The following is a 24208-nucleotide window of genomic DNA, read 5'->3' on the forward strand; positions in this document are numbered from 1 at the left end:
TACATTGCTGATGGGTTTGTGAAGTGGTACAGCTGCTTTGGAAAACAGTTTGGCAGTTCCTCAAAAAGTTAAACATAGAGTTCCATATGACCCAGCAATTCCACTCTTATTTATGTATCCAAGAAAAATGGAAACATATGCCAACACAAAAACCTGTACATGAATGTTTATAGCAACATTACTCATAATATCCAAAATGTGGAAACAACCCAAATATCCATCAACTGATGAATGGATAAATAAGATGTGGTATATCATAAAATAGAATGCTATTCTGCAAAAATAGGGAATGAAGTACTGATACATGCTACAATATGAATGGACCTTGAAAACATTATGCTAATGAAATAAGCCAGTCACGGAAGAACACATATTGTATGATTCCATTTACATAAAATGTTTAGAATAGGCAAGTGTGTAGAGCCAGAAAGTGGTTGCCTAAGGCTAGGTGAATGGGGGGGAAATGGGAAGTGACTACCAATGAGCATGGGGTTTCTTTCTGGGGTGGGGAAAATGTCCTAAAATTAGATTGTGGTGATGGCTGCACAACTCTGTGACTATACTGAGAACTATTGATTTGTATAATTTCAATGGATGATTTTTATTGAATGTTAATATCTCAATCATCCTGTTTAAAAATAAATAATGTGCATATTGTAGTTTTTAGGGATGCAGTTTCCTGATATCTGAAACTGACTTTGAAATTGATCAAAGATATTATGGATTGATAATTGGATAAATGGGTAGATGGCTAGAGGCACAGATATGTGATGAGGCAAACAGCAAAATCTTAACAATCATAACATTTAGGTGGCGATTATATGGATACGGCATTTCTATATGTTTGAAAAATTTCAAATATAATGATGGAAAAATACCAAAAAAGTAATTTGAAGCTAAATTACAGTTCTGTAAACCAGAACCGAGTGTTGCAACCCAGAATGAAGACTCGGTAATATCTAGGGAAAGGAGCATATATGGAAATCATCTTGGCTTTCATTTCACTAGGATGCTAATCAGCCTATTACTATTGCTTGGAATCTGTGGTCTATGAGTTTAGGATTAAATTGGGCTTTGTGTTCCCATAATATGTTAATATTTGCACTAGGGGGTTATCATATCTGGAGGGAAAATAAAACTATAGATACATTAGTTACTGAGAGTGTTATTTGAAACACTGTGGCTTTTTTGACAAAGTAGAATTTAGTGATTACGGAAGTTAAGGTAAATAAAAATGGCATCTTATTTGAGGTGCTTTTCTTTCCTATCCACCAATTTTAAAATCTTTTAGTATGTGTTTTCTCTGTGAGTTTCACATTTCTTATTTTATTTTACTTTATTTAAAATGTTCAACTTTTATTTTAGTTTTGTGGTGTACATGTGAAGGTTTTTTACCTGGATATATTGAGTGATGCTGAGGTTTAGGGTACAATTGATTCCCCTCACTCATGCACTGAGCATAGTACCCAATAGTTAGTTTTTCAACCCTTGCCTCCCTTCCCCCTCTAATAGTTACCAGTGTCTATTGTTCCCATCTTTATGTCCATATGTGCTCAGTGTTTAGCTCTCACTTATAAATGAGAACATGCAGTATTGTTTCCTGCATTAATTTGCTTAGGATAATGGCCTCCAGCTGCATCTATCTTGCTGCAAAGGACATGATTTCATTCTTCTTAATGGTTGCATAGTATTCTATGGTGTATATATACCACATTGTCTTTATCCAGTCCACCATTGACATCTATACCCATACCACCCTGAATGTGTCTGATATCAGAAGCTAAGCAGAGTCATGCCTGGTTAGTTCTTGGATGGGAGTTTCACCTTTCTGTCACATAGTGCTGCACTCAACTCTCATAAGGTGGCATTTTCAATCTTGTATTATCTTAGCTATATCTACTGTATCTGGTTTATAATTGCTTACATATATGCAATCTTCTTTCAAGGATGTTTCAAGGAATATTTGTACTATTGTCTACCCATTTGTTTCAGTCTACATAGACTGATCTTTAGTAGATGCCAAAGGCATTGCTACAGAAGATTTTTCAGGTTAAACCCCTACCAATCTATTGAGGACCAGTATCTTCCCCTTCTCCTCAAAACACTGCTATCTCTGCTACTTAATATTCCCAATCTCAAGTAGCATTTCTTTCTACTACCCATTTACTCTTCCATTACTGGAAAATGCCTCTAGTGTTTCATTTTCTTTTCTTCACTAGCTCAGTTGAGTTTCTCATAGTTCTAGTTCCACCTGCTTTTTTTTTTTTTTTTTTTTTTTTACAGAGTTTTGCTCTTGTTGCCCAGGCTGGAGTAGTGCAATGGCGTGATCTCAGCTCACCACAACCTCAGCCTCCCAGGCTCAAGCAATTCTCCTGTCTCAGCCTCCCGAGTAGCTGGGATTACAGGCATGCACCACCACGCCCGGCTAATTTGGTATTTTTTTAGTAGAGACGGAATTTCTCCATGTTGGTCAGGCTGGTCTTGAACTCCCGACCTCAGGTGATCCGCCTGCCTCGGCCTCCCAAAGTGCTGGGATTACAGGCGTGAGCCACCACGCCTGGCCAGTTCCACCTGCTTCTTAAGTTGGTACCTTTCCACTCTATTCTGGGCTATTTCTGTTCACTGGACCTTAAAGACTTTCATTTGTGTTTGTATTTTCCTTACATTTTGTTGTAACACTTTTTTTATAACATTATATCAATTTATTTTTTTGATTAGTGCATAGCGAGAGATAAAAAATTGAACTTCTTTACAGTTGATTGATTCAAGGTCTATATGAAAAATAAGGCGAGGAACCAGTTGATTTTAAACTACACCACAAACAATAAAATATTAGCAACAGTGATGGGGTTCTTCTCACACTGTATCTCTCTGACTGACTTTTCTTCCTTCCCTTTCCACGCTTAAATGCTTATGTGATTATGTTAGGCCTACTTGGATAATCTAGAATAACCACTCAATTCTATTGTCAGCTAATTAGCAAATCTTAATTCCATCTACAAAGTCTCTTTTGCCATGTAACATAAAAATCACAGAAGTAACACCATGGGCTAAAGGGGTTAAAGATCATGGAGGCCAAAATCTTGTCTCCTCACCAGTCCTTGTCTGTGGACTGTTTCTGTGGCTGGCATGTTCATGGACTGTTTCTGTGGCTGGCATGTTCTTTTTTTTTCAACAATGTCTTTCAAAAAGCAAAAGATTAAATGTGGGAAATGCCCAATTATTTTTTTTTTGTTTTATGATTATGCTTTTTGTGTGTCCTATCTAATAAATCTTTGCAAATAATTTGCCCTACTTTTTCTAGGATTTTTTTATTTTTAGCTTTCACATTTCTATGAAATGTATTTTGAATTATTTTTGTATATGGTTTGCATTAAGGGCCTATGCTCAGTTTTTTTCCACGTAGATGTTCAGTTGTTCAAGCGTAGTTGAAGATTCTTTTCCCATTGACTTTCTATCCATTTTCTGTACATTGTACTGTTTCATTGACTATGCGCCTATCCTGTAGCCCAATGTCATAATGCACCATTAGAGTAACTCTTCAAATCAAGTAGTGTAAGTCCTTTGACTTTGTTCCTCAGTTTAAAAGTGCTTTGGGCAGGCATTCTTGGTCTTTTCAATTCCCATATACATCCTGAAATCAACTTTCCAATTTCTATAAATTTTTAAAACTTCTGAAATTTTGGTTGATTTTGTGTTGAATATATAGATAAATTTGGGTGTAACTTGTATATTATATATTTTAGTCATCCAATCCAGAATTAAGAGTATTTTTCTTAATTTATTTAAATATTCTCTAATCTGTTTGTCAGTGTTCTCTAGTCTCAATTCTTCTGTCCTTCGTGTCTTTTGTTAAATTTAATCATAAGTACTTGATGATTTGAGGTACTATTGTAAATACAAGCTAGTATTTTATTCATTTTTGTATATTAATCTAGTCTCTGACCATGATAAAGTCACTTATTTTTTCTAGAAGTTATATGCAGATTCCCCAGCATTCTCCTATTTTAACAATTATTTCATCTGCATGTGTATATAGTTTTACTTCTTCCTTTAACATTTTTATCACTTTCATTTTTTTCCTTCCTTCATTGCTGTGGCTAGGGCCTCCAACACAAAGTTTAAGAGAAGTGTTGAAAGGGGACATTGTCTTGTTTCTGACCTTAGAAGAAAAGATTTACTCTTTCACCATTAAGTATGATGTTAGCTATAGGATTTTCATTGTTTGTAGATGCCCATTATCTAATTGAGGAAGTTGTCTTCTGTTACTAGTTTGATGAATATTTTTATCATGAATGACTATTTGATTTTGTAAAATGATTTTTCTGCATCTCGTAAAATGACAAAATATACACCTACTATGTACCCACAAAAATTAAAAATTGAAAATAATTTAAAAAGACAAAATTATTTTTCCGTTTGTTCTCTTAATATGGTTTGCTAATTACATTAACTGATTACTTCAGTATTAAACAAAACTGGAATTCTGTAGATAAACCCTCCTTAGAGTGTATTATTATTTTATATATGGTGGACTTAGATTCAGTAATATTTGGACCATGCAACATATAAGTGAGACCATGCAATATTTTTCTTTCTGTGTCTGGCTCATTTCACTTAATATAATGTCTTTCAGGTCTTTCTCTGTTGGGGCAAATAGCAGAATTTTCTTCTTTTTTATGGGTGAATAATTTTCCAACATCTATACGTGTGTGCATGTGTGTGTGTGTGTGTGTGTGTGTGTATGTGTGTGTATATATATATATATATATTTGACTTTGTTCTTCAGTTTAAAAGTGCTTATATGTGTATATATATATTCCTCTTGTCACACAAAAGTAACTATGTGAGATGATGGATATGCTAATTTGCTTCACTATAGCAACCACTTTACTATTTATATCCCATAACATCATGTTCTAAGCCTCAAATATACACAATAAAATTGATTTAAATGAATAAAAAATAAAGAAAATAATTAAAAAGGAATATTGATCTGCAGTTTTTTTATAATATCATTTTGTGATTTTAGTATTAGAGTAATGCTGGCCTCATGAGTTGAAAAGTGTTCCCTCCATTGAATTTTCTGAAGGAGTTTGAGGTTGATATAATTTCTCAAATGTTCTCTAGATTTCAACAAAGAAGCCGCCAGAAACATGGAGGGTTTTGGGGGGAAGTTAGCTAACTATGATTTCAATTTATTTAATATATCTCGCACTATTCAGGTTATTTATTTCTTCTTGAGTGAGTTTTGGTAGCTTGAATCTTTCAAAGGATTTGTCTGTTCATCTAGGTTTTAGAATTTGTTTGCATAAAGTTGTACATGATGTTCCTTTATTATCCTTTTAATAGATATAGGATCTGCAGTAATATTCATTATTTCCTTCGAGATATTGGAATTTTCTTTCTATCATTTTTTATTATTAGTATAGCTAGGAGTTGTGAATTTTGTTGATATTTTCCAAGAACCAGATTTTGGCGTTATTTTATTTTGGAGTATTTAACTCAATTAACATATTTCTGTCATTTGCGTCATCTCAGAATTGGCATCTGTTGACTGTCTTTTCCTTTGAAGTGGGGTCTAAGTTTCCTGGTTCTTTGTATGTCAGATAATTTCAAATTGTATCATGGCCACTAGGAATTTCATGTTGTAGGCACTCTGAATTATGTTATATTGCTCTAAAGAGTACCGATTTGTTTCTCTTCCAGTAAGTAGTTAAAACAGTTAGACCCAAACTGCAAAATATCCTAACTGACGGGGTCCAGTGGCTCAAATTTCAGTTGTTGAAAGCTGTTTCCAGTTTTCCCTACATATGCATGTTTCACAGGTTGAAGTGAGTTTAAACACAAAATTTAGGGTTTCTCTTCTTTGATTATTTTCCTTCCAGGGTTCTGTGCTCACTTGACTACCAGAAACATTTCTAGTTTACCATTAGAGTTTTAGCCACTTCCATGCTTCTGTGACTGCAGCTACTCTCAGGTAAAACTGTAAAAATACAGGGTATTCACACAGTGCTGGTCACTTGGTCCCTTCTAAAAATGTTTGCATTTGTACAGCTTCTAGAACCCCAGGTATTTGGGTTTATTTGTTTATTTTTGTCTAATGTTTATAGCTCATATTTGTGGGAGAATCAATATGTTAGGCGCTTACTCCTCCAAAATGGAAGCAGAAACCACTAGTGGAAGCTTTAAAATAGATAATTGTCTGTTTCTATAGAGATAGACTGTATTTACTTGGGATTGAGCAAAGGCATGAGCCTCAGTAAAGTGGACCCATCAGAAAATATGTGTAAGGAGTCTGTCTTGAATTAATTAACAGTGAAATCCCTATTTATGATCCAAGTAGATATGCTGAGGCAGACCGGTGTATAGAATTTGAGGAAGAGGTCTGAGTTGGAAAGAGAATTTTGGCAATCACAAGTGTATAGAATGTATGGCATCTAAGTGAATTATGCTGGAAGAGAATAATTTTATATAAAGAAGAACAAAGTCTGAGGACTGAAACGAGATATTTCACAGCTTTAGGAGCCAGGAAAATAAGAAGAAACAAAGAAAAAAGACTGAGAATAAAATAATGGACTTGGAAGGTATGAGGAGAATCAAATAAATGCTTCAAGAAAATTGGATTAGAATAATGCCAAATGTTACTAATGAATGAAATAAGATGAGGACTGAAAATTGGTTGGTAAAATTGGATTAATGTACATTATTGATTACCTTAAAAGAGCAGTGTGTATGAAGTAGTTGAAAGAAACTCTTCAGGAGATTCAAGAAAAAAATAGGTAATAAGAGGCAGAAATACCTAGGACATACACAGACCTTTTGAGGAGATTTTCTGTAAAGGGGAACAGAGTAATGGGGCAGTAATTGAAGGATAAAATTGGAGTAAAAAAGGTATTAATGTTAGAAGTAACACTATACATTGTTTATTTGCGGGCAGAAATTATCTAACCAAGGGAAAAGAAAACAGAAGATGTAGGACATCAGTTGGCAAACATTTTCTCTAAAGGGACAGATATTAAATATTATAAACTTTGTCAGCCATATGATCTCTGCCATAACTGCAACCATAGGTAACATTTAAATTAATGGGCATGGCTGTGTTCCAATGAAACTTGATTTACTAACAGATGAAAGGCCGGGTTGCGTTGTGGGCCTTAGTTTGCTCACCACTGATATTAAGAGAAAAGAGGGTAATATCAGTAATTAAATTATTGAGTAGGCAAGCCTTGAGAGGATCCAATATACAAGTATAGAGATTATCATTTGATCAAAAAAGAAAGTTCATCCATTTTAATGTAATTTAGGGTGAAGTATGACCCTCATATAGGTAGAATGGTAGATGGTGGTTGTAGAGGCATATACAACTCTCCTTTAGATTTCTTCTATTTTTCCATGTTAGGAAATGTTAAATCATCCACTTGATCTTAATTATCCTATCTATCCCTGATAAACATCTTCAGCTTTGCCTACCCCTATTCCATGCTCTGCTTACAGTAACAGAATCATTTTATAATAGAAAAAAGAGAGGAAAATGCAAAATGATTTTTAATGGTTTCTCAAATAACACTAATTCTGCTTCTCATTCATTAAACACCTAAAATGATAGAGCAGTCTAAGAAATCAAGGGGTTAGAATTATTGTTAACCTTTAATTTTACCAAACCAGATTCTAAATGTATGGTAATTCATTGTAGGTTGTTTTTTTTTTACTTGAGACTGTTCTAAAAGTGCACCTAAAACATCTTTTTCCTGTTTGTGTATCATAATAAGGCAAAGAAATGTTCTTAGCAATTTCTTTCCCAGCCATTTTTTAACTTCAAAAACTTTTCTCTAAATATACTTAGTTTAGTAGAGAAACGTTTATTCCCATTGTATAAAATGACTACATTTTAACACCACTAAGATTTAGAAGGTATTCTATTTTGGTGGAGTACTTCTATGGCAGCCAACATTACATTACAGAAGGTGCTGTAAACTACAGTGATTGCAAAAGTAATAGCAACAAGCATACAGATATTTGAGAAAATCATGTTTTCTGAGACTGAATGTATTGACAGATCTTTCTAGCCTCCCCATTTTCCCTAGTCTTCCAAAATTTGAAGTAATCGCAAATGTCAGTGCCCTGGATTCTATCAGGTTTGAGGCCATATTGCCTCAGTCTTTTGAATAAGAACCCTGCAGCCACCTTATAAAACATGTTTAAAGTAGAAACCACATGGATTTTTTTATTTGTTTTTTTTTGTTGTTTTGTTTTTTTGTTTGTTTGTTTGTTTTAGTTAAAGGCAAATAGTTCTGGGTTCAGACATAATTTTCAGAAAATAGCTTCTCACCTGTGTGTTGGGGACTTAAAATGGTTTTACCATGGCACTCATATTTTTCCCTTCACAAGATATAGTGTACAATAATTTGTAGGGAAAATAATATTTGAGTGGAAATGGGAGTCAAAGGTAACTAAGAGTATGCCGGGCACAGTGGCTCACGCCTGTAATCCCAGCACTTTGGGAGGCCGAGGTGGGCAGATCACAAGGTCAAGAGATCGAGACCATCCTGGCTAACACAGTGAAACCCTGTCTCTACTAAAAATACAAAAAATTAGCTGGGCTGGTGGCAGGAGGCTGAGGCAGGAGAATGGCATGAACCCGGGAGGCGGAGCTTGCAGTGAGCTGAGATCGCACCACTGCACTCCAACCTGGGCAACAGAGCGAGACTCCGTCTCAAAAAAAAAAATAAAAATAAAAAGTAACTGAGACTAGATCTATTCTTGAAATCTGTGGTGGAATTTGGAAAAACTAATAAACCGTCATGGCACTTTAACTCAATGGTTAAGAGCACAGATTCAGGATCCAGGCTTACAAGTTTGAGAAAGTTACTTATACCTCAGGATCTCTGCTTTCTCATCTGTAAAATAGAAATCAGTAATACCCACTTCATAGGGTCATTATAAGGAGTAATGTTTTAATATTTGTCAAAAACGTAGAACAGTACCTAGCACAATAAGTGTCAGTTAAATAAAAACTAAATAAATAATGCATGAGGGGAAGTTATTGATGCAAAAGAAAGTGGCCCAGGAAAAGACCTTGGGGGTATCACTGCATCAAGCTATGTCATAATAAAAAGTAAGTATTCATGCTCCAGGTCATTTCTGCCTCAATAACTTTAACTACAAGTACATCAGACTTTCAGAGATGACTAATGCTAAATTAATGATAGTCCTTTCTTCAGAATGGATATAAATATTTTTGCTTTTCTATCTCAGAGCTTTTAACATTATTATTGTCAAATATGTTTGAACTACACATTGCATAACCTTAAATTTGTTATGTTCTCCCTTCATCAGTATTGGACAAACTAAAATCCAATGACTTGCTTCATTTATTATCTTTATTAAGAAATCTGATTAGACTTGCACTGAAACAATTTATTTTATCCTGTTAGGAAGCTGCACTGTTGCAGAGGTCCATTAACTCTTTCAGGACAGTGTGGAATCAGTGGGGAAATCTCTAATTGCTACTGACACAGGTGAGTGGCATGGGTAGCAAATTATGCATGGCGGCAGCAATTTCCTAAAAGACCTGTGATTGCTTAGTGGTTAAAAAGCTTTAATGTGCCTCCAGTGCCTAAGTCATTAACAGAGAATGATTTAGGCACAGGAAGAATCTAACTAAAATGTAAAATTGTGAAGGCATTACAAATAATAGTGTATCTAATAAAAGTACTTGAATATTAGTTTGTTTCAGATACATTTTCCCATTAACTATTATAAGTCATGAAAAATACAAAGCAATTGAAAAGCACAAAAAGAAATCTTGTCATAAAATGACACAACAATAATCAGAAATAAAGCAAACAACCTTTTCTTTATATGTTTACAACTTGCTCATATTTATAAAATCTTCACTTTTAAAAGAGTTTAATGTGTCACTGTCTCTATATCACTGGCTTTCCAAGCCTTACCATCAGCTCCCATAGGAAATGTGTCATTCAATTTTAAAAACAGGGGAAACTGAGACTATATGTATTTCTGAGCTGTAAACCTTTGATATCCAAGTATTTTATTTTGCTTTAGGATTACATTTATTCTTTTTTCATTTTTAGTTCTGGGGGACATGTGCAGGATGTGAATGTTTGTTACATAGGTAAGGGTATGTCATAGTGGTTTACTGCATCTATAAACCCATCACCTAGGTATTAAGCCCAGCATGCATTAGCCATCCTTTCTAATACTCCCACAAACATGATATAGATCCAAAAATTCCATAGTGACTCTTTGAATTAGATTTCCTCCTCTCATCCTCCACCCCAGGTAACCACTGATCAGCTTTTTGTCACTATAGTTTTGCCTTTTCTGGAATTTCATATAAAAGGAATCTTGTACTATGCAGTCATTCACGTTTTATTTTCTAACACAGCATCATGTTTTTGAGATTCTTTCATGTTTTTGTGTATATCAATATTTTGGTCGTTTTGTTCCATAGTATAAATATACCACAATTTGTTTATTCAATCACCACTTTTAGGACACTTCCCCTGCTTCTAGTTTGTGTATAAGCCTATTATGGTTAATTTTATGGGTCAACTTGACTTGGCCACAGGCTGCCCAGTTACTTGGTCGAACATTATTCTGAGTGTGTCTGTGAGAGTGTTTCTGGATGAGATTAACATTTGAATTGGTAGACTGAGTAAAGCAGACTGCCCTCCCTAATGTTGGGGGAGCCCTGATCCAATCAACTGAAGGCCTAAGTAGAAAAAAAAAAAAGCCAACCTTTCTGAGAACAAGAGGGAACACTGCCTGCTTAACTACTTGAGCTGCAACATTACTCTTTTCTGGCTTTCAAACCATGACTGAAACATTGGTTATTCTTGGGTCTCAAGCCTGCTGGCTTTCCAAATGGAATTTAAAATCTTGGTTCTCCTGGTTCTTGGGACTTCAGACTCAATCTAATACAACACCATTGGCTCTTCTGGGTCTCTAACTTGCTAACTGCAGGTCTTGGTGCTTCTCAGCCAATTCCTTATTACATATGTATGTGTGTGTACGTATGTATAAATGTATACATAAAACAGGCACGCATACACACACACATATATCCTATTGCTTGTTTTTCTGAAGAATTTTGACTAGTACAAAGTCTTTCTGTAGACCTATTTTTTAATTTATCTTGGGCAAATATCTAGGAGTGGGACTTCTGGGTCATGAAAAGTGCATATAACAGTGATATTTAATTGGCAATTTTTTTTCAAAATGGCTGCAACATTTTGCATCCCCACCAGCACTGTATGAGAAACGCAGTTGCTTCATATCTTTGTCCAAACCTACTATTTTCCATTTCTTAGATTTTAGCAATTCTAGTGAATATATCATTGTGGTTTTAATTTTAATTTCCTCATGGTTAATGACATAGAACACTTTTTCTTATGATAATTGGCCATAGATCTATTTTGTTTTGTTAAAGAAAATATGTTAAAATGTAAAACATATATAAAGAAAGTGTATTTTAAGAGGTACTTTTGTTAAGTACCTCTTAAAATCGTTTACCCATTAATTTTTTTTTTTTGAGACGGAGTCTTGCTGTCACCCAGGCTGGAGTGCAGTGCGATCTTGGCTCACTGAAACCTCTGCCTCCTGGGTTCAAGCGATTCTCCTGCCTCAGCCTCCTGAGTAGCTGGGACTACAGGTGCTTGCTGCCACGCCTGGCTAATTTTTGCATTTTTAGTAGAAGTGGGGTTTTGACATGTTGCTCAGACTGGTCTCAAACTTCTGACCTCAAGTGATCCGCACACCTCAGCCTCCCAAAGTGCTGGGATAACAGGCGTGAGCCACTGTGCCAGGTCAAAAATGTTATTTTCTTGATAGTGAATTAAATTTGTTCTTTATAGTTTTTGGATACATGGCCTTTGTTAAATTTATGATTTACAAATATTTTCTTCCATTCGGTGTATGGCAATCAATTTTGTTTCCTAAACCATGTCTGTAAAAGAACAAAAGTCTATTTGTCTTTTTTTTTCTTTTATGGATTATGCTTTTTTTATGTCCTGCTTAAGAAACTTTGTCCAAGTCAATATGACAAAGATTTTTTTCCTATGTTTTCTTCAAGTGGTTTTGTATCTTTATCTTACATATAGATCTATAATTCATTTAAGCTAAATTGTATATATGATTTTGAGTCAAGGGTTTTTTTTAACCATACAGATATCCAATTGTTCCAGTAATATTTATTTAAAAATGTATCTTTCCCCTATTGGAATACCTTAATACTTATGTCAAAAACCACTTCACCATATATATGTGGGTCTGTTTTTGGAATCTTGACTTTGTTTCATTTAGATAATGTCTATTACACCAATACTACACTGCATTAATTATTTTATCATTATAGTGAGTCTTGAATCAGATAGTGAAAGTTCCCCAAAGTTATTCTTTTTCAAAGCTATTTCAGCTATTGTAGATTATTTTTATTTTCATATATTTATTATAATCAACCTATCAATTTGACTAAGACTCCATTAAATCTATAGATCAATTTGAGAAGAACTGACATTTCAAAAAACTTTAGTCTTCTAATTTATGAAAACTATATGTATTTATGTGTGTGTTCTTTAAGTTAATGTTACCAATGTTTTGTAATTTGGTGTTCAGACCTTACATATATTTTATTAAATGCATTTATAAATAGTTTATTTTTTACATTATTAAAATTTGAGTTTTAAATTTTATTTCTTAAATATTTGTATTTTATAGAAATACAATTAATTTATTTATATTGTATTGGTCTTTGTATTTGTATTGGTCTTATAAATTGTAAGCTTGAAAAATGTGATTGTTAATCGTAATAACTATCTTGTAGATTTTAAAGGGTTTTCCACATACATAATTAGATTATCTGCAAATCAAGATGGCTTTGCTTTTTTATTTTTCAATCAAATTGTAGGCCTTTTATTTATTTATCCATTCATTCCATCTATCCTTTTGCACTATCTGATACTTCCAGTATAATGTTGAATATAATGGCAGCAAATACTTTAAAGCTAATCCAATTTAAGAAAATGGGTGTGTGAGAACAAAAAGAAGGAAAAGTTAAAAGCTAATTAATTTCACTGTTGCTCATAATAAGGTACTGATACATAATGTTTAAACAAAGAAAAGACTAAGGATGTCACATAAATATATATATATATAAAGGATTTTTAAAGCCCTAAATATTGAAGAACTACAAAATACTAAAGCATTTAAATAAATACAAATGGACATAATTCACCTAATAATTTTTTAGTTTAGGATTGAAACACAAAGCAAACCTAATTCTAATCTATGGAATAAAACAAAGATTGAAAATGAATTGATGGACAAGAGAAATTAGTTAGAAAACAAATCTGCAAAATAAGAAAACATAAGATTGTTTAAAATAATAAAGTAGATTAGCTCACACAGGAAAGAAAAAAGAAAGCATTAAAACACAAAATAAGAAATAATAGGAGGCAATCAAGTAACTCATAATTTTAAAAAATCACTCACAAACTATTTTATGCAGCCCTATGTAAAAAAATCTAAATTAAATGGATAATTTTCTAGAAAAATACAACAGAAGAATAATTACCAGAAGAGAAATTTGAAACAGATAATTTCCCTAGATAATTGGAGAAATTTGTAAATAAAATAATGCCCTCCTCCCTGTGAATAACACCAAGCTCAGATGGTTTCACATGAAATCCTACCAAATCCATAAAGAACAGATCATTCTGATGGTAATCCACCTATTCATGAGTACATAAAAAGCTGAAATATATTAAAATTATTTTCATCAAGTATGAATGACATTTTATCCATAACCTGAAAAATGCACAAAAAGGAAAACCACAGAACATTTTCATTTATCTCTCATTGAGGCATCTCATTTATGCAATTTAATGCAAATTAATATGATTGATCTCTAACAATGTTGAAAAGACATTTTTACTGGATTCAAATCTGTCCTTTTTTAAAAGAAAACAAAATAAAAATACCTTGATAAAGTATAATTCAACAGATACTTCATTAAAATGATTTATGTACAGATGAATCTCAACTTACAATGCGGTTACGTTCTGATAAGCCCATCATAAGTTGAAAATATTGTAGATTGAAAATGCATTTAATAAACCGAACCTATTGAAGATCATAGGTTAGCCTAGTCTATATTAAACGTGCTTGAAGCTCTTACATTAGTCTAAAATTGGGCAAAACCCTCTAATGCAAATATTATTTTATAATTAAGAATGTATAATTCACATTCAGTAGAAAGCATACTTCAAATTTTGAATTTTTAATTAGTCAAAATTCAAAATTGGACGTGTGGTTTCTACTGAATGTGTATCACCTTCACAACATCATGAAGTCAAAAATTCACAAGTTGAACCATTGTAAGTTGAGGATTGTCTGTGTGTGTGTGTATGTGTGCATGTGTATAATCTTAAAGCACATGTTTATTATAATATACTGCTTGTGTTCCAGATAAAAGCAGGAGGATAACAAAATGCTCACTATCACAACTGCTACTTAACATTTTATAAGGTGCATTAGCTAATGAGATTAATATGGGAAAGAAATTAGAGATATAACAATGTAAAACAAGGAGGTAAAAGTATTTCATAAAACAGATAATAAGAAAGCATAACGGTAACCCCAGGAGAATGATCTGAAAAGCTACTAGAAAAAAAATAAGTTATTGGGTTATAAAATTAGTATTCAGAAATCAATAGACGTCTGCACAAGCAAAATCCATTAAAAATCGTTAAAAGGATTTTATTCGTTTACAATGGCAACAGAACAGGAAAATATATAGAGAAACAAACCTGAAATAAAACTATAGGTTTTCTGAAGGATGCAAGAATTATACTTGTATGGAAAACTATACCATGTTTTATCTAGGAAGACTGAACAATATAAAGATGTCCATTCCCCCAAAGCTAATTTATAAATTATAAAATTTATAAATAACCAAAAATCAAAATCCAGAAGGCCTAAATGAAAAGAGTAATAAATGTTTCTAAATTATTTTTTAAATCAAAAGCAAAGTCAAAAGACAAATGAAAAGCTGTGAAACATCTTTATGATTTGTACCACAGACAAAAGACTAACCTGCTTAATGAATAGAAAAAAAAACTCCCAGAAATCAAGAATAGTAAGACCAACAATACAACAGAAAAATGGGCAAAGAAATGAACCGATAATTCTTAGAAAAACAAATACAAACTGAATTTTAAAATAGAAAATGATTCTGAGTTTTTTATAAATTAAAAAATGCAAACACACTCTACAGAGAAGCTTTTCCTTACCTATCATATTCCAAATTTTTAACAAAGCATGGCTGTTGAGACTGTGGGAAAACAGCATTCTCATACATTAGTGCTAAGAGTGGAAAATGGTGCAAATCCTATCCAGGACAATCTGCCATTATTTACCAAAATACAAATGCAATTGCCCTTTGACCACAGATCTCCTCTTCCAGGTATTTGTCCTGCAAAAATGCTCATGCATTCTAAATGATATATGAACAGGATTACTCATTGAGACGCTGTAATAGTAAACAACTGTAAATAAACCATGTGTATATCAATGGGAAATTTATGAAATAACTAGAGATATATCTACATAATAGGATATTATGCATCGGTAAGAAGAATGAGTATAGCATTTATGTACCAAGATACAGTGATCTCCAATAACATTTTAGAGTAAAAAAACAAGATAAAATATTGTCTTGTTTGGTGTGCTACCTTTTTTTTCCTAAGAAATGAAGCTAGTGAATATATTTTCATATTTGCATATATTTGCATTAAACACTAGGAGGATAAGAAAAAATGCAATAAAAATATTTATCAGTACACAGTGCAGTAGAATGGGTTAAGAGGGTGGATAGCAACAAGACTTCCAAACATGCATCTTATGTGATTTTGAGTAAATATATTATCTACTCAAAAAATTAACTCTTAAAAAATAATCATAGGAATATGGCCCTGCTCTCTATTTTGAAGTATTATTTTAAATAGTAGATTAAATTTATGTTTCTACTTGGTTTTAGACGATACGGTTACATATGAAGAAAAATAAGATTTACTGGATACATTTGATGTAAGAGGCTTTATATATTTCTCAACTATAAGACAACAAACAGTAATTAACAAACGTTAATTATCGTCTCCACCTCTTTGTGGGGGAACAGTATCCCTTGTTTATTTCATACATCATTGAAGACTGGGATAAACTACTGGAAAACTGAGTTTGTAACTGTTTGGAATATAAAAATTCTTTAATTTTCTGCTAGGAAGAACAAGGGGAAAAAACCTTTTTACTCCAGAAGTCACTACTGTACTGGGTTACCTGTACACTAACTTTAGTGGAATATATTAAATTTATCAGGCAACAGAAAAGCATGTTATAAAGATCTATTTTGTCAATTCTTTTTTTAAAATACAAAAGATGTAAGCACATTCAATTCTTCACAGCTACAGAATCAATTCTCCAAGTAACAGATTTATATTCACATTTATTAACAATTTGATAGATTGTTGCCAGGTTTTTAACTAAATACAGTCTGTTTGTATATTCTAGGTATATTTTTATTTCTAATTCAGCCATCTCACATATACTTTAAAGTGAGAGGGAAAAAAATCATATTTTAACCAAAAAGAACTACCTATATGACATCACTGTAAGTAAGTGTATATATTCTGTTTCTGAGAAAACGGACTAACAGCTTGAATATTTAACCATATTTGACTCTAAATAATTATTACGGAAAATAAATAAAATATAATATTGTTATGAGTCTCATATCAAATATTGCATCCAGATTTCATGTTGGCAATTCCATATTTATAAATTCTTTTTCTAAAAATAAGAGACACGATAGTAAGTTGTGGTACATTCTAATTGCAAGACAGAAAGACTCCATCCACAAGAGAAAACTGTATAAGCCAAGTCAGAATTTTTAGCTGAATCTTTCAGCATGCAGCTCTGTAAGATTCATCCCCAGTGACGGTTACATTGGTCATATTTAGGAAAACAAAAATCAAATACTAATCTCATTTTCAAGGACATGCAAAATGCCCAAGGAATGCATTTCCCTTCAAAAATACTGCAAATACTATTTAAGTATTAAGATAGACTCTTAGCTCAGCAATCCCCAAATGGAGGCTGCATTGAGAGTTAATAATAGCTAGAATTGGAGAATTTTGCTTTTATCTGCCCTTTTGCTTTTATCTGCCCTAAAAAGATTTATTTGTGATAATGACAGATAATAAATTTGATCTGCTGAATATAGATGATGGCATTTTAACAACATAATATATTTATATTTTAAGTCTTTATTTCAGAGTTAAAATATAAATATATCATGTTTTATAAAGATCTAGATGGGTCCAATAATACACATGGTTAAAAATTTTAAAGATAAATATTATAAATTGCATTTTAAATGTAATTGAACACATATAAGAGGATAGTGTTACAAGTAGAATAATATAACTTGCAAATTAAAATTATTATAAATAAATAATATTTGAAGCTAAAACATAAGTTTATCAGAATAATTCAAAGTATGTTATGAAAATACTCAGAACAAGAAATCGGTTGCTCATCTTTTAAGTGTAAATATATAAGATAAATATATGAAATAAATATATCTATAAATATAAATCAGAACCGCTGTTAAAAAATAAAACACTGCAAATACAAATGTTCTTTCAATTTATTTTCTGAGAATAATGTAGCTATCTTTGAAAAGAACAAGAGAAATGAGTTAGCAACCTATCTTAATGGTTTGGTATTATCTAAATCTATATAGCTATACTCTCTTGCTTGCGTACCCTACTTGGTCTAACACAAGCTTGATAACTTATATCACAACGTAGACCAAAAACTGCCACTTATTATTCAGGTTTCAGTGCCCTTCAGGGCATTTCTCTCTAGTCCTTTCCCCCATAATAAATATTCTCAGTGGCAAAGTGATTATTTTCCCCCGTCTCAGTTCTCATAACCTCGTAATCTGAATGGGATTTGGGAGATCAGTTCTTAACACCTCTTTCTTTCTCTAGACTAATTTACAGTTCTACTTAAAACCAAAGATTATGTAGTTCCTTTCTTTATGCCATTAGCTAACATCAATTATGCACCTACTATGTGCCAGTCATGAGACATGTATTGTCTCATTTATTTTTAGGAACACATTAAGGTAGGTACAACAATTTTATAAGCTTTTAAATATTATGTATTATATATACAAAGCTAAGCAAATCATATGTGTAGAGCATTAGTTATTACAGAGTAAACCCACCCACATAAAGCACTCAGACTAAGAAATAACATATTACTGTTGCTCCAGAGGCCCCAGCATACTCCCTCCCCTCTCTGAGAAGGTAATGACTGTCCTGCCTTCCAATAACGATTATTTTCCTGTTTTGGAACACTTTACAAATGCAATCACATAATTGAGTTCCTTTTTATCTGGCTTCTTTTGCTCTATGTATTTATGAGGTTTATCCATAATGTTTTGTGCAGTAGCAGTCCTTGTTTCATTGCTGTATAGCGTGTCCTTGTATGTACAGACAACTCACTTATCCATTTCATTCTTGCATGACATTTTGGTTGTTTCCAAGTTGAGGATATCATGAATAATGATTGTATGAACATTCTTTCTTATGTTTTTTCATGCGCATATGTGTGCTTTTCTGTTGGGTATATACTGAATAGTGGTATTGTTGGATCAGGGGATCTGCATATCTGCAAGTTTAATAGATACTGCCAAGCAATATTCCAAAATAGTTCTTTTCATCATACACCCTAATAAGAAGTAAATGAAAGCTCTTTACCAACAATATTGGATGTTTTCAGTCTTTTAAATTGTAGTTTTCTAGTGGACATATCATTGTGGTTTTAGTTTGAATTTTCCTGGTTAATAAAGAGGTTGAGCATCTTTCCATAGGATCATAAACTATTTTTATATTTTTATAGAGGATACTAAAAATTTATTGTCCCTTTTCTCACTTGGGTCTTCCAACTTTTTTCATTAATCTATTTGTCTCATTTGTCTATATGGGTTGCAAATATACTGGTTTTAAAAATCTTAAATGGTATCATTTGATGAACAGAAGTTCCTCCTTTTAAAATAGTCCAACATGTCAATCTTTCGCATTATCTTTTGGGAAATGTTTCCTCTTCCCAAAGCTCATGAAGATATTCTTCTATGACTCATTTATGCCCATTTTTTAATCATTTGAATGCCCTTATGTGTGTGGGCATGCTTCTGGACTCTGTTTTATTTCATTGATCTATTTGTTTGTCTCTGTATCAACAGCACACTATCTTAATCATAATCTTGACATCTACAAATATAAATTCTTCAAGTTTTTTCTTCAAATATATTTTATCTGTACTTGTATTCTTTTAAAATTTTAGAATCACTTATAATTTTTCAAATTCCTTTCCTAGCCCCAAAATACACATATAAACACCATGCTAAAAATTTTATTTAGATTGTATTGAATTTAAGAATCAATTTTGGGAAAATTGGCATCTTTTCAATAATGAGTCTTCCAATCTAAGAACATGTATATAACTTCATTTACTTCTGTATTTTTAATCTCTTTTTGCACTGTTTCCTTCAGTTATAGTTTTCTGTGACGAGATTTTGGATATGTTTAATTATATTTATTTCTAGGCATTTGGCATCTTTTGATGCTATTGTAAATGCACCATTATTATAAATTTCACATCCCAGTTGTATCTTTTCTATAGAAATACAATTGTAATGACTAGTTCTACCTGGGTTCTGACCAACTTCATGGGGTAATATCCTGAGAACATTACATTTCAACCTTACTTTGCATGTCTCACACCTCCTGCTTTGGGCTTACCTACTAAATTTGGATATGGAGTGCTACAGTAAATATGCAACACAGAACTGCAGATGAGTTAATGCACCTTAGGGAGGTTCAACAAAATTATGGAATCTCAAGGATAAAAACTCCTCCCTTTTACCCCATGTGTGAATGTTCCTGGGGCACATTTAATACAATTTTTTTACATGATCCCATGGATAGAACCACTAGTCACTTGTAGCAATGGCCAATTCAATGTCTTTTTTTTTTTTTTTTTTTTTTTTTTGCTTTCCTCTTTTTCCTGCTTAGAATCTCCTTTGGACCCCACTGCTGCTTTCTGAGCAAATTTCCTCCAATAAATGACTCACACACAAACCTTTGTTCCAAAGTCAGTTTTCTTAGCAAGACATCTCACCATCCTATTTAAGGGAAAGCCTTAACCCTTTCAAGTGAGTCATATGGCTGTAAATAATCTGGCCTCCTGCTACCTGTCAGGCCTCATGTCTTCTACACTTCCCTTTTTGGAGTCTGCTCCAGCCATTCTGGCCACTGTGCTATTCTTCAATCACTCCAGACATCCTCTCTTCTCAGAAAAGTCATGTTTGCTACTTTCTCTGCATGGACTATTAGATATAGATATAGATACATAGCTATATCTCCATGTGCCTTCCTTTTTCTTCTTAAATTCTGTTCAGTCAGTACATTCTCTGTGATGTCTTTTTTGTCCAGACTTTTAAAAATTGCAACAAACATAACCCCATCCAGTCATTCCTATCCTTATCTTCTGCTTTACTTTTCTACTTAGCATATCATCTAATATTAATATATCAGGACATGGGTTTTTATTTGTCTTCCTCACTCTTGTATCCATAGTGCCTATAAAACTGCCTGACATTTAGTAAGGATTCATTAAATATCTTCTCAAGTGGATGTTTTAAAGAGGAAAGGACATCCCTCCACATATGTAAAAAGAAGTAAAACAAGAAAATATTTGAAATAACCATTGAAAGAATAATTTATTAAATTTAACTTAAAACATAAGATTAAAAAATAGGTGGAATATAAAGCTCCCTGGAGAGAGAGAGAGAGAGTACTGTAAGACACTTCATGTTTAGCAAGATGAAAGTGAGGAGTCTTCAGTTCTTTAGGATGTGGGAATGAAGAAGACGGGGGAAGTAGCTATCCTGAGGTGTAATTTGTATTCAATACAATCCACTCATTTTAATTGTATGGTTTGATGAATTTTAAGAAATGTATTCGGTCATATACTTATCAAGGCAATTATGATATAAATAGAATATTTCCATCATCTGCACAAAAGTTCCTTCATGCTCGTTTGCACTCAGTCCTCTCTGTTGACCCCAGCCGTACGGCAGCAAATAACTGATCTTTAAATTTCTTTTTCCTGTTGCCATCCCATCTTAGTCCATTTGGCCTGCTGTAACAAAATACCATAAAATTGGTGGTTTATAAACAATAGAAATTTATTTCTCACTGTTTGGAGGCTGGGAAGCCCAAGGTCAAGGTGCAGGTAGATTCAGTGTCTGGTAAGGCCTGCTTTTGGTTCATAGATGGTACTTTCTACCTCGGTTCTCACATCGTGGAAGGGAAAAGTTAGCTCTCTGGAGTTTCTTTTAAAAGGGCACTAGTCCCATTCATGAGGGCTCTACTCTTACAATCTAATCACCACCTAAAGCAGCTACCTCCTAATACCATCACCTTGGAGGTTAGAATTTCAACATATTAATTTAGGAAAAGACAAGCATTCAGTCCATTGCAGTCCTAAACCAATTTTGATGCTGTACTCCTAGCTGAATACGAGATGAAAAATACTGAGTCCTAAGAAATGTATCCATGGGTACCCAAAGTAAGAGGCTTCATGGTTGAGATAAGCACTGCAGGAATGGATCAGTCTCCCTCAAAGGTTCTTACTGGTGGAATTCATAATGTTATAGGACTGGCTGTCAAAAATGTCTTTTTGTAGCAATGATAAGACAAAACATTAAGGAACTTATTACATAATCCTCGTGTGGGTTTAGAAGTTGGAATGACCCACCCTTCCCATGACACCTAAAGATATTTAGTTCTCTATAAGTCCTAAGTTTTCAACAAATTGGAGGTAAAGGTGGTGAGAGGAGAAAAGATATTGGATTTTCTGCTAATTTGGTCCTATGATATTTGAAATCACATATATTATTTAATATTATTTATTTGTTTGTTTGCTTGCTTATTTATATATTGTAGTAAAAGCATTTAACATGAGATCTACCCTTAAATTTTAAGTACACAATACAGTATTGTTAACCACAGATAATGTTGTACAGCAGACCTCTAGAACTTATTCATCTTATATAACTGAATCACATATTTATTTTGTTTTTTGAGACAGAATTTCACTCTTTCGCCCAGGCTGGAGTGCAGTGGTGCAATCTCAGCTCACTGCAACCTCTGTCCCCCGGTTTAAAGCGATTCTTCTGCCTCAGCCTCCCGAGTAGCTGGGATTACAGGTGCCTGCCACCACATCTGGCTAATTTTTGTATTTTTAGTAGAGACGGAGTTTCTCCATGTTGGCCCGGCTGGTCTCCAACTCCTGACCTCAGGTGATCCACCCACCTTGGCCTCCCAAAGTGCTAGGATTACAGCTGCGCACAGCCACATATTTTATTTTTGAAAAAACAAACAAACAAAAAAAACTACTAAAGTTTGTTTAGCTGTATTTGCAATGCAAGCTGTGAAACAGATCACAACATGGCACTCATATATTTAAAATAAATATATCACAATGCTGGCAAATATTTGGCATATAAACCTTTGTTTTGGGGGACCTGAACATATTTCATTTCATTGACTTTAGCCTAGCATCAGAGATATAGCTCCCAATTTTGTATCACAGACCTTTAAGATCACTGTTCAAGCCTTTGACACAAATGTTGAAATATTTAGAATCAAGTACGGTATCTTGAACTTTGTGACCACAGAACTTGCTCTGGCTGTGTCTTAGCCAGTTTGCGCTGCTGTAATAAAAATACTGTGGGCTGGGTGACTTAAACAACAGACATTTAGGCTGGGCATGGTACACCTGTAGGCCCAGTACATTGGGAGACCGAGGCGGGTAGATCACTTGAGGTCAAGACTCCTGAGGTGTGACTCCTGAGGTGTGACTCCTGAGGTGTAGCTCCTGAGTTCGAGAACAGCCTGGCTAACATGCTGAAACCCTGTCTCTACTTAAAAAAAAAAAAAAAATACAAAAATTAGCTGGGCGTGGTGGCACGTGCCAGCAATCCCAGCTATTCAGGTGGCTGAGGCACAAACCTGGAGACGCAGAGGTTGCAGTGAGCCGAGATTGCACCACTGCATTCCAACCTGGGCAACAGAGAAAGACTCTGTCTCAAAAACAAAAACAAAAAATAAACAAACACAAAACCCAGACATTTACTTCTCACAGGCCTAGAGGTTAGGAAGTCCGAAATCAAGGTGACAGCTGATTAGATTCCTGGTGAAGGCCCTCTTCCTGATTATATCCTCATATGGCAGAAAGAGAGAGAGAAATATCCTTGGTCTCCTTCTTTTTTAATAAATGCATTACCAAATAAGGGCTCCATCCTCATGACCTCATCTAACTCGAATCACCTCCCAAAAGCTCCATCATCCCATTAGGGCATAGGGATTCAACATATGAATTTTAGGAAGACACAAATACACAGTACATAACAGGCTGACACTAATAATGGCAGCTAACCTTTACATAGTACTCACTATGTACCATGAAATGTTTTAAGCATTTCAAAACTATTAATTTATTTAATGTTAATTAAATAATTTAATCAGTTTATATTAATTTATTTATTCCACAATTCTCTCTGAAGTAATTGGTGTAATTGATATCACTTACATACAGTGAGACAGAAACATAGAAATGTTATACAGATTGCCCAAGATGATACAACTGGAAACGGGCAAGACCATGATTCAAACCCTGGTCCTGGGTCCTGTGTTGTTGTTGTTGTTTTTATTTATATATTTAAGCTGTATAACATGATGTTTTGATCTACATACACATAGTGAAACTGCTACTACAGTTAAGAAAATTAACATATGTGTCTCCTTACATAGTTACCCTTATTTGTGATAAGAGCACCAGAAATCTGCTGACTTAGCACATTTCCAGTAAATAATGCAACGTTACCAACTATAGTCTTCATGCTGTACATAAAATCTCTAGAATTCTTACATAACTGCAATTTTGTACCCTTTGACCAGCATTTCCCCATTTCCTTCTCCCACCGACCCTAGTAGCTACCATCCTACTCTGTTCCTATGTATTCCGCTTTTTTTAGATTCTACATATCCAC

General features: G+C 33.5%; 2 protein-coding genes across 3 annotated transcripts in view; both read left to right on the forward strand.

Annotated features, from left to right (window-relative positions):
• The window catches only part of MAGEB10 (MAGE family member B10), a 199503-nt gene that overhangs the window by 84580 nt on the left and 90715 nt on the right, over positions 1-24208 (forward strand). The window contains exon 1 of one of the 2 annotated variants that reach the window (XM_058441472.1): positions 9457-9521. The exons of the other annotated variant lie outside the window; for it this stretch is intronic. The gene's annotated coding sequence lies outside the window, so the exon portion shown is untranslated. Of the gene's footprint in view, positions 1-9456; positions 9522-24208 lie in introns of those variants that run through there. 2 annotated transcript variants of the gene reach the window in all.
• The window catches only part of DCAF8L2 (DDB1 and CUL4 associated factor 8 like 2), a 121684-nt gene that overhangs the window by 80047 nt on the left and 17429 nt on the right, over positions 1-24208 (forward strand). Inside the window, exon 2 of the mRNA XM_032756302.2 lies at positions 9438-9521. The gene's annotated coding sequence lies outside the window, so the exon portion shown is untranslated. The remainder of the gene's footprint in view (positions 1-9437; positions 9522-24208) is intronic.

This window comes from Hylobates moloch, unplaced genomic scaffold, assembly GCF_009828535.3.
Source record: "Hylobates moloch isolate HMO894 unplaced genomic scaffold, HMol_V3 SCAFFOLD_7, whole genome shotgun sequence".
In the NCBI taxonomy this organism is placed as follows: domain Eukaryota; kingdom Metazoa; phylum Chordata; class Mammalia; order Primates; family Hylobatidae; genus Hylobates; species Hylobates moloch.